Source organism: Loxodonta africana, chromosome 19, assembly GCF_030014295.1.
Source record: "Loxodonta africana isolate mLoxAfr1 chromosome 19, mLoxAfr1.hap2, whole genome shotgun sequence".
Classification (NCBI taxonomy): domain Eukaryota; kingdom Metazoa; phylum Chordata; class Mammalia; order Proboscidea; family Elephantidae; genus Loxodonta; species Loxodonta africana.
This window is the reverse complement of record NC_087360.1, coordinates 54,176,756-54,189,176: the sequence shown is the minus strand read 5'-3', so window position 1 is coordinate 54,189,176 and position 12,421 is coordinate 54,176,756.

Genomic DNA, 12,421 nt, shown 5'->3' with positions numbered 1-12,421 from the left:
TAAGTAATTGATTACATTACATTACATTGCAATACAAAAGGCTTTACATTACATCGCATTACAGAAGGTGACTGTATTGAGATTACTTTATGGAAGGTAATCTGCTCTTTTCAAGGTCAACTGGTTTAATCACATGAAAGTACCCCATGATAGCAGCTAGACTAGTGTTTGGCCAAAGCACTGGGAATCTAGCCAAGTTAATAGATAAAACTAACCATCACAGACCAGGAGAGTGACACATTCCTGAGAAATAGCATGAGATAAGACCTCAAGGTAGAAAAGAAATAGGTTTGTTGGAGATCACAATTATAACCATCATCATTATCATATCAACAAGCATCTGTATAATACTTTATGGCTTACACAACAATTTCAGTTACTTTGTTTCATTTAATCTTCAATGTAACCCTGTAAAGAAATTAATATTTTATTATCACCATTTCACAGGAAGAAACTAAGTCCAGATACCAGGGAGAATGTATGAAAGTTGTCAAGGTCTCCACGGTTCTCTTGAACAACCAAGAGGCCAAGACATAAGTGCCACCTCATGCCATGGGAGTGGAAAGCTGTGCCTCCCTAAAGCACCACAGCTCTCTGCCTGCAGTGTATATGGGCTGATGGGGGAGCAGGGAGAAGATTGGAGTCATAGAAAATGGTTCCTTGAGAGAGCCTTCAGCTACAGGGAATGTCACAAACACAGGGAGGAGGAGGGCTTCGCATTTCCATTTGTATATTCAGGACCCACTTTTAAAAAATGATCTTTGGGTGTCTTAGTAAAGAGGAGACAGCAAGCTGGCAGTGCTAATGATAAGAGAAGGAAAGGGACTCCAGGACTTGTCAATCCACTCCCTTAAAGAAGAGTCCTCTACCCCTACCGGCCCGCTCGGAATTTGTTGGATAAGAGACTTCGGTCTGGGGCAAGCATTCTTCCCTTGCACCCACATGCAACAGCAAAAAGGCAATTGAGATTAAAAACAGGAAGAGCAAGGAAAAAAAAATCAATTACATGGAAACTGAATAACACCCTGCTTAAACACCACAGGCTAATAGAAGACACCAAAGATAAAATAAAAAAAAATTCCTAGATTCAAACGAGAATGAAAACACATCATATTAAAACCTTTGGGACACATCAAAGGCAGTGCTCAGAGGTCAATTTATAGCAATAGATGCACACATAAAAAAAGAAGAAAGAGGACAAAATTAAAACATTAGCTACGCAACTAAACAAATAGAAAGAGAACAGCAAAAGAAGCCCAGAGCCACCAGAAGAAAGGAAATGATAAAGATCAGAGCAGAAATAAATGAAATAGAGAACAGAAAAACAATAGAAAGAATCAACAAAACCAAAAGTTGGTTCTTTGAAAAGATCAACAAAATCGACAAACCACTGGCCAAATTGACAAAAGGAAAACAGGAGAGAACTCAAATAACCTGAGTAAGAAATGAAATGGGAGACATTACAGTAGACCCAAATGAAATAAAAAGGATCATAACAGAGTATTATGAAAAACTGTACACCAAAAAAATTGAAAACCTAGAAGAAATGGACAAAATTCTAGAAACACACTACCTATCCAAGCTAACACAAACTGATATTGAAAATCTGAACAGACCAATAACAAGAGAAGAGATTGAAAGGTTAAAAAAAAAAAAAAAAACTCTCAACAGAAAAACCCTGGCCCAGATGACTTCACTGGACAATTCTACCAAACATTCAGAGAAGAGCTTACACCAGTACTACTCAAACTATTTCAGAACATAGAAAAGAAAGGGATACTTCCAAATTCATTCTATGAAGCCAGTATAACCCTGATCCCAAAACCAGGCAAAGACACCACAGGAAAAGAAAATTACAGACCAATATCTCTCATGAATATAGATGCAAAAATTCTCAAAAAAAAAATTCTAGCCAATAGAATTCAGCATCATATCAAAAAAATAATACACCACCATCAAATAGGATTCATACCAGGTATGCAAGGATGGTTCAACATTAAGTAATCCACCACATAAATAGAAGGAAAGAAAAAAACCACATGATCATCTCAATCAACGCAGAAAAGGCATTCAAAAAAAGTCCAACACCATTCCTGATAAAAAAATCTCAATAAAATAGGTATAGAAGGGAAACTTCTCAACACAATAAAGGGCATCTATTTTTTTTTTTTTTATATACAAAACCAAGAGTCAATATCATTCTTAATGGAGAGAGGCTGAAAATTATTCCCCTTGAGAACAGGAACAAGACAAGCATGCCCTTTATCACCGCACCTATTTAACATTGTGCTGGAAGTCCTAGCTAGAGCAATAAGACAAGAAAAAGAAACAAAGCACATCCAAATTGGTAATGAAGAAGTTATTTACAGATGATATGATACTATAAAATTCAAAAGGCTCATGAGAAAACTACTGGAACTAATAGATTCAGCAGAGTTTCAGGATAAAAGACAAACACATAAAAATCAGTTAGATTCCTATATATCAATAAAGAGAACAATGAAAAGTAAATCAGGAAAACAATACTATTTATACTAGTCCCTAAAAAAATAAAATACTTAGGAATAAATCTAACTACGGATATAAAAGACCTATTTTTTTTTTTATGCAAAGAAAGCTATAAAACACTACTGCAAGAAACCAAAAGAGATCTACATAAATGGAAAAACATACCATGCTCATGGATAGATAAACTCAACATCATGAAAATGAAAATTCTACCCAAAGCAATCTACAAATACAGTGCAATTCTGATCCAAATACCAAGATTCTTTAAAGAGATGGAAAAACTAATCATTAACTTTATATGGAAAAGGAAGAGGCCCCAGAGAAATAAAGCATTATTTAAGAAGAAAAAAGTAGGAGGACTCTTACTACCTGACCTCAAAACCTACTGTACAGTTACTGTAGTCAAAACAGCCTGGTACTAGCACAATGACAGATACATTGGCCAATGGAACAGAATTGAGAATCCAGGTGTAAATCCATCCACCTATGGTCACCTGATCTTTGATAAGGGCCCACAGTCCATCAAGTACAGAAAAAACAGTCTTTTTAACAAATGGTGCTGCCATAACTGGATGTCCATCTGGAAAAAAATGAAACAGGACCCATACCTCACACCATGCAAAAAAACTAGTTCAAAATGGATCAAAGACCTAAATATAAAACAAAAACTATAAAGACCATAGAAGAAAAAATAGGATCAATGCTGGAGGCCCTAATATATGGCATTAACAGGATACAAACCATAACTGACAACACAAAAACTCCAGAAGATAAGCTAGATAACTGGGATCTTCTAAAAATTAAACACTTTTGCTCATCATATATATGACTTCATCTAAAGAGTAAAAAGACAACCTACAGACTGGGAAAAAAATTTTGGCTATGTTGTATCTTACAAAGTTATAATCTCTAAAATCTACATGAAAATCTAACACCTGTACAACAAAAGGACAAATAATCCAATTAAAAAATGGGCAAAAGAAATGAACAGACACAAAGAATTTGGTTACCCCCTCTGGAAAAACAACAACAATAAAAATTTTAAAAAGATATGTTTAGGAATTTTATTTCTCAGAAGACAGAATGGATGTTCATTTCTCTACAACTTCCATTAAGTACAACTAAAAACCCTGGATATTATATATAAAACAAGCATAAGAAGACTATGACGTGTAGAGAGAAACAGGCAGATTGACTTGGAAACCTAGAACCTAAAGAACAAAACGGTGATGAGATCCTTGGATTTTCTTTTTGCATCATATGTCCCTAACTTGGAGCTATAGAAACTGGCAACCTGGAAATGTCAACAGGGATGAACAAAAGAAGCTCCAACAATAGTCTGTTGTCTCTAGTCAAAACACCAGGAAAGAAAGAAAACACTTAGACAATAACCACTCTACTTCGCCAAACCCACAGAAAACATGATGGCCCTTTCCCCACATTAACAAAGGCAGAGTTTAAAGCCCAGACTTCCAAACTTGCTAAGTTGTAAATGAGGTGCCCCAATTGCTCTGTTGAAGTGGTGTCAGAGAAATCCAAGTGGGATCTGGTACTTTTGTCTCCACCAGGCAGTCATGTTACCATGGTGTTACCATTCTGTTACCATGGTGTATCAGTGGAGGCCACATGGACAGCAGTCATGAGACATTCCAATTCCTCTTAGCCAGAGAGGTATCAGTGGAGGCCTACTGGGGAGCCAGAACTCCTACCCTCACCAAATTGTAAGGACGAGCCTACCCCCACATTAGTATTCAACGGAGGCTGAGTGAGGAACCTGGACTTCTACCTCCAACTGGCAGTAACAAGGTGCCTCCCTCTTCCCCTGTCTGAGTAGTGTTAGAGGAAGTTAGCCAAAATAGAAGATTTAAATAAGATCCAGAGTCTTACAATATAATGCCCAAAATACCCAAGTTTCAATAGAAAATCGCTCATCATTCAAAAAACCAGAACAATTTCAAATTGAATGAAAAAAAGTTAATCAGTAGGTACCAGCACCAAGATTACAGAGATGTTAGAATTATCTGACAAAGTTTTAAGGAAGTCATCATAAAAATGCTTTAGTGAGCAATTATGAGCACACTTGAAACAGTCTCAGCAAAGAAAGAGAAAATGTAAGAAAAAACAAATGGGAATTTTAGGACTAAAAAATACAATAACTGAAATAAAAAAGTCAATGAATGGGCTCAAGAGTAGAACAGAAGGGGAAAATGGGGAAATAATCAGTGAATTTAAAGATATTATAAAAATTACCCAATCTGAACAACAGAGAAAAACAATGTGGGGGGAAAAAAAGAGTAGAGCTTCAGAACTTGTTAGATTGTACAAGAGATCTAATATTTATGTCACAGGAGTTCCAGGAGGAAAGGCGAAAGTGGGCAGTGTTGATAAAGTACTAAGAAAAAGACTGGAGGAAAACTTCCCAAAGACAAAAATCTATAGATTCAATAGGCTGTGCAAACCCCAAACAAGAAAAATTCAAATAAATTCACATTAAGTTACATCACAGTCAAACTCTGAAAATTAAAGACAAAGAGAAAATCTTGAGAACAGTCAGAGAGAAATGACACCTCACGGGGGAAAAACAATTTGAATGACATAATATTTCTCAATAGAAGGAAGCCAAAAGGAAATGACATTAACATTTGTCAAGTGTTGAAAGAGAAGATTTGTCAACACAATCCTACATCCAGCAAAAATATCATTCAGGAACAAAGGGATGTCAAAAAATCTCAGATGAAGAAAAAACTAAGAAAATTAATCACCAAAAAACCTACTGTAAAGTATGGCCTGGAAGTTCACTGAACAGAAAGGAAACGATAAAAGAATTTTAAAGCATCAGGAATTAAAAGAGAATATAATAATCAAAAATATGGGAAACACAGCAAACTGTCCTTTCCCTCTTGAGTCTTCTAAATGATGTTTGATGGTTAGAAAAAAAAACCATAACACCATCTGATTTGGCTCTAAATGTATTCAGAGAAAATAATGAAAACAATTATAAACAAGAAAGGGTAAAATGAACTGGTAAAATGATGACAACAGAAAACCGTGATAAGATTTATGTACATATATGTATGTATGTATGTGTGTCTGTCCCCCTAGTGGTAGAAATGGTTAACACCTAGGCTGCTAGCTGAAATATTGAAGTTTCAAACCCACCCAGAGGCACCTTAGAAGAAAGTCCTGGTGATCTACTTCCGAAAATTTTCAGAGAGGAAAATATGAGAATAAAAGTAAACTCCATGGATCACAGTTCTACTCACAAGGGCCACCATGATTTGGAATCAACTCAGCAGCAACTAGTTAGGTTTTATGCTGCCTAACCATTGCTAACCGTTGCTGCCTATATATATATATATATATATATACACACACATATATATGTATATATATATATGTTATAGTATATATATACACATATAATACTTAGAGCAATCACGAAAATATCTTTACAAACTGATAGATCGAAAAACACCATAAATAAATCAAAATGAAATACTAAAAAATAAGTAACCCCCAGGAAGCCAGGAAAAACAAAACAGAGAAATGAAAAACAGAAACAAACAACCGAAAACAAAAAGTAAAATGGCAGACTTAAGCCCTAACATAACAATAATTACCTTAAATGTAAATGGTCTAAATAAACCAATTAAAAGACAGACAGAGGAGGTGGGGCCAAGACGGTGGAGTAGTCAGACACTTCTGGTGAACCCTCTTGCAACAAAGACCTGATAAATGAGTGAAAAGATTACATTTATGACAAGCTGCAAGCCCTGAACATCAAAGGCAAAGTTAGAAAGTGGACTGAGCAGCAGGGAGAGGGAGAGACGGTTCAGAAGCACAGAGGAGTTGCCGGACCTGAATCGCCCAGAACCCTCAGGCACCATTCCCAGGAGCGGCTACAGTAGGCTGGTGGTAGTATTCAGCCGCAGTTTCCTCAGGGAGAAACATCCAGCTGCACAGCTCGCTCACACCTCTGGAACCAGAAAAGAATGGTGCTTTCGGCAAAAGCTAAGTACTTGAATATATTTTACCATGCCCCCCCACCCTGAAGCCGGGTTCAGTGGCTATCGATTTCCCTGGGCCTGATATAGGTTCTGTTGTGTGACCTGAGCCATTCTCCCTGACTTGGAGAAGGAATAAATTTGCAATTGGGGAAAAGGTAATCTGCCAGCTCCACTAACCTGTGGAGCTCATGGCAGAAGAGGCTCCTGTCCAGGCATAAACGGTCTGTGGAGTTTGAATAACTTTCCCCCCGCATGGACCTGTGTGGGCCTATTTCAGGAGAATAGGCCCTTGTTGGCAGACTGCAACTTTTTCAGCTGTGCAGTGGACAGGTGAATGTTTGACATTTGACACCACTTTGCCTATTAAACAGAGTCCTCACCTACCCACGTCAGGGGCCTAAGGACTGGTGGCTCCACTCTGGTCACCCAGCCACTGTGACTGGGGTCCAAGGATAACTGGTACCTCCCAGTCCTTACAACAAAAAGCACTGGGTGCCCAAGGCCCATCTACACTACCCACCCACCTGTGTGCTCTAGGGAACAGGGACATACTTTCCTCACAGACACTCAGGGGATGGTTGTCAGCCCCCTGCTTTGTTCAGAGCATGACCCCCTGCTGCAACCAGATACCAGTACCTACACCAATCACCCCTAACCCCTAAGACAGTAGGATACAACCTATACCACACACTTGATGGCCAACTACCTGGACACCTGAGCTGAATCCATACAAGAAAAGTGAATGGACTCCTAGGCTCATATACATGGTAACAGCTCTAGCCATCTGGTGACAGGACATTACAGCTTCAAAGGCAAAAATAATCAAGCTAGCTCACTCAAGCAACCTATTCGGGCATATCAAAACAAAACAAAGCATGAAGCTAGGATACAGTAAGCAAACATAAAATAAATTGATACAATAACTTACAGATGGCTCAGAGACAACAGTCAATATCAAATCACATAAAGAAGCAGACCATGGCTGCTTCGACTAGCTCTCAAAACAGGGAATCAAGGGATTTTCTGGATGAAGGTGCCTTCCTGGAATTACCGGATGCAGAATACAAAAGATTAATGTACAGAACTCTTCAAGACATCAGAAAGGAGATCAGGCAATATGCAGAACAAGCCAAGGAACACACAGATAAAGCAGCTGAAGAAATTAAAAAGGTTATTCAAGACCATAATGAAAAAATTAATAAGCTGCAAGAATCCATAGAAAGACAGGAATCAGAAATTCAGAAGATTAACAATAAAATTACAGAATTAGACAACTCAAAAGAAAGTCAGAGAAGCAGAATTGAGGAAGTGGAGGGCAGAATTTGTGAGATTGAAGATAAAGCACTTACCACCAATATACTTGAAATATCAGATAAAAGAATTTGAAAAAATGAAGACACTCTAAGAATCATGTGGGATTCTATCAAGAGAAATAACTTACAAGTGATTGGAGTACCAGGACAGGGAGGGATAACAGAAAATAGAGAGAATTGTTGAAGAATTGTTGGCAGAAAACTTCTCTGGTATCATGAAAGATGAGAAGATATCTATCCAATATGCTTATCAAACTCCACATAAGGTAGATCTTAAAAGAAAGTCACCAAGACATATTATAATCAAACTTGCCAAAGCCAAAGATAAAGAGAATTTTAAGAACCCCACCAAATCCAGTGGTATCGAGTTGATTCCGACTCATAGTGACCCTATAGGACAGAGCAGAACAATTTTAAGAGCAGCTAGGGATAAATGAAAAGTCACCTACAAAGGAGAGTCAATAAGAATAAGCTCAGAATACTCAGCGGAAACCATGCATGCAAGAAGGCAATGGGATGACTTATATAACGCATCGAAGGAAAAAAATTGCCAGCCAAGAATCATATGTCCAGCAAAACTGTCTCGCAAATATGAAGGCAAAATTAGGACATTTCCAGATAAACAGAAGTTTAAGGAATTTGTAAAAACCAAAACAAAACTACAAGAAATACTAAAAGGAGTTCTCTGGTCAGAAAATCAATGATATCAGATATCAACCCAAGACTAGAACACTGGACAGAACAATCAGATGTCAACTCGGACAGGGAAATCACAAAAATAAATCAAGATTAAAAAAAGACTCAAAACAAGGAAACAGTGATGTCCTTATGTAAAAGAAGAAAACATTAAAACAATAAAGAGGGACTAAGGAACGAAAAAAAAATTTTTTTTTTTTCTTTTTAAGAAAGGTAGTCATAGATCTTTCATATGAAGAGGAAGACAAGGCGATATAAAGAAATAAAAGCTAGATTTAAACTTAGAAAAATATGGGTAAATATTAAGGTAACCAAAAAGGAGAGTAACAATCTTATGCACCAAAATAAAATACAAGAAAAATATAGAGACTCATCAGAAACAAAATCAACTACATCTAATATGAGGAAAAGACAATATATAAACATAAGATACTGAGCACAAAAAATTAAGTGGGAAAAAGAAACTGTCAACAACACACAAAAAGACATCAAAATGACTGCACTAAAGTCATACCTATCCATAATTACCCTGACTGTAAATGGACTAGATGCACCAATAAAGAGACAGAGAGTGGCAGAATGGATTAAAAAAAAAAAAAAAAGATCCATCTATGTGCTGCCTACAAGAGACACACCTTAGACTTAGAGACACAAACAAACTAAAACTCAAAGGATGGAAAAAAATATAACAAGCAAACAACCATCAAAAAAAGAGCAAGAGTAGCAATATTAATTTCTGACAAAATAGAATTTAAAGTTAAATCCACCACAAAGGATAAGGAAGGACGCTATTTAATGATTAAAGGAACAATATACCAGGTGGATAGAACCATATTAAATATTTATGCACCCAATGACAGGGCTGCAAGATACATAAAAAAAAAAAAATAACTCTAACAGCACTGAAAAGTGAGATAGACAGCACCACAATTATAGTAGGAGACTTCAACACACCAATTTCGGTGTAGGACAGACCATCCAGAAAGAAGCTCAATAAAAACATGGAAGATCTAAATGCCACAATCAACCAACTTGACCTCATAGACATATACACAACACTCCACCCAACAGCACATGGAACATTCTCTAGAATAGACCACATATTAGATCATAAAGCAAGCCTTAGCAGAATCCAAAACATTGAAATATTACAAAGCATCTTCTCTGGCGATAGGGCCATAAAAGTAGAAACCAATAACAGAAAAAGCAGAGAAAAGAAATGAAACACTTGGAAACTGAACAATACCCAGCTCAAAAACTGCTGGGTTATAGAAGACATCAAGAATGGAATAAAGAAATTCATAGACTCCAGTGAGAATGAAAACAATTCTTATTAGAACCTTTGGGACACAGCAAAAGCAGTGCTCAGAGGTCAATTTATATCAATAAATGTACACACACAAAAAGAAGAAAGGGACAAAATAAAAAAAAATTATCCCTACAACATGAACAAATACAAAGAGAGTAACAAAAGAAACCCTCAGGCACCAGAAGAAAGCAAATCATAAAAATTAGAGCAGAATTAAATGAAATAGAAAACAGAAAAACAATTGAAAGAGTTAACAAGACCATAAGCTGGTTCTTTGAAAAAATTAACAAAATTGATAAACCATTGGCCAAACTGACAAAAGAAAAACAGGAGAGGAAGCAAATAACCTGAATAAGAAATGAGATGGGCAATATCACACAGGCCCAACTGAAATTAAAAGAATCATATCAGAATACTATGAAAAAGTGTACTCTAACAAATTTGAAAACCTAGAAGAAATGGATGAATTTCTACAAACACACTAACTACCTAAGCTAATGCAAACAGAGAACAACTAAATAAACCCATAACAAAAAAAGAAGAGATTGAAAAGGTAATTAAAAAACTTCCCCCCTCCCCCAAAAAAAAGCCTTGGCGCAGATGGCTTCACTGCAGAGTTCTACCAAACTTTCAAAGAAGAGTTAACACCACTACTACTAAAGGCATTTCAGATCATAGAAAAGGACAGAATACTCCCAAACTCATTCTATGAAGCCAGCATATCCCTGATACCAAAACAAGGTAGACACCACAAAAAAAGAAAATTACAGACCTATATCCTTCATGAACTTAGAAATCCTTGAAGAAATTCTAGCCAATAGAATTCAACAACATATCAAAAAAATAACTCACCATGAACAAGTGGGATTCATACCAGGTATGCAGGGATGGTTCAACATTAGAAAAACAATGTAATCCATCATATGAATAAAACAAAAGACAAGAATCACATGATCTCATCAATTGATGCAGAAAAGGCATTTGACAAAGTTCAACACCCATCATGATAAAAACTCTCCGCAAAATAGGAATGGAAGGAAATTTCCTCAGCATAATAAAGGGCATTTAAACAAAGCCAACAGCAAACATCACCCTAAATGGAGAGAGTCTAAAAGCATTCCCCATGAGATCGAGAGCCAGACTATGATGCCCTTTATGATCACTCTTATTCAACATTGTGCTGGAGGTCCTAGACAGAGCAAATTTGGCTAGATAAAGAAATAAAGGCATCCCGATAGGTAAGGAAGAAGTAAAAGTATCTCTATTCATAGATGACATGATCTTATACACAGAATACCCTAAAGAATCCTCAAGAAAACTACTGAAACTAATAGAAGAGTTCAGTAGAGTATCAGGATACAAGATAAACATACAAAAATCAGTTGGATTCCTCTACACCAACAAAAAGAACATTGAAGGGGAAATCACCAAATCAATACCATTTACAGTAGCCCCCAAGAAGATAAAATACTTAGGAATAAATCTTACCAGAGATGTAAAGACCTATACAAAGAAAACTACAAGACACTACTGCAAGAAACCAAAAGAGACCTACATAAGTGGAAAAACACACCTTGCCCATTGATAGGAAGACTCAACATTGTAAAAATGTCCATTGTACTAAAAGCCATCTATAGATACAACAGAATTCTGATCCAAATTTCAATGACATTTTTTAATGAGATGGAGAAATAAATCACCAACTTCATACGGAAGGGAAAGAGGCCCCAAATAAGTAAAGCATTACTGAAAAAGAAGAACAAAGTGAGAGGCCTCACTCAACCTGATTTTAGAATCTATTATACCACCACAGTAGTCAAAACAGCCTGGTACTGATACAACAGATACATAGACCAGTGGAACAGGATTGAGAATCCAGACATAAATCCATCCACATATGAACAGCTGATATTTCACAAATAGCCAAAGTCAGTTAAATGGGGAAAAGACAATCTCTTTAACAAACGGTGTTGGCATAGCTGGATATCCATTTGCAAAAAATGAAACAAGACCCATACCTCACACCATGCACGAAAACTAACTCAAAATGGATCAAAGATCTAAATATAAAATCTAAAACAATAAAGATCATGGAAGAAAAAATAGGGACAATGCTAGGAGCCCTAATACATGGCATAAACAGTATACAAAACATTACTAACAACGCAGTAGAGAAACTAGATAACTGGGAGCTCCTAAAAATCAAAACCTATACTCATCCAAAGACTTCACTAAAAGAGTAAAAAGATTACCTACAGACTGGGAAAAAGTTTTTAGCTATGACATTTCTGATCAGCATCTGATCTCTAAAATCTACATGATACTACAAGAACTAAACTACAAAAAGACAAATAACCCAATTAAAAAATGGGCAAAGGATATGAAAAGAAGACTTTCAGGTAGCTAACACATACATGTGTTAGCTACCTAACACATACATGAGGAAATGCTCAAGATCATCAACCATTAGAGAAATGCAAATCAAAACTACAATGAGATTCCATCTCACCTCATCAAGGCTGGCATTAATTAAAAAAAACACAAAAGAACAAATGTTGGAGAGGTTGCGGAGAGACTGGAACACTTAT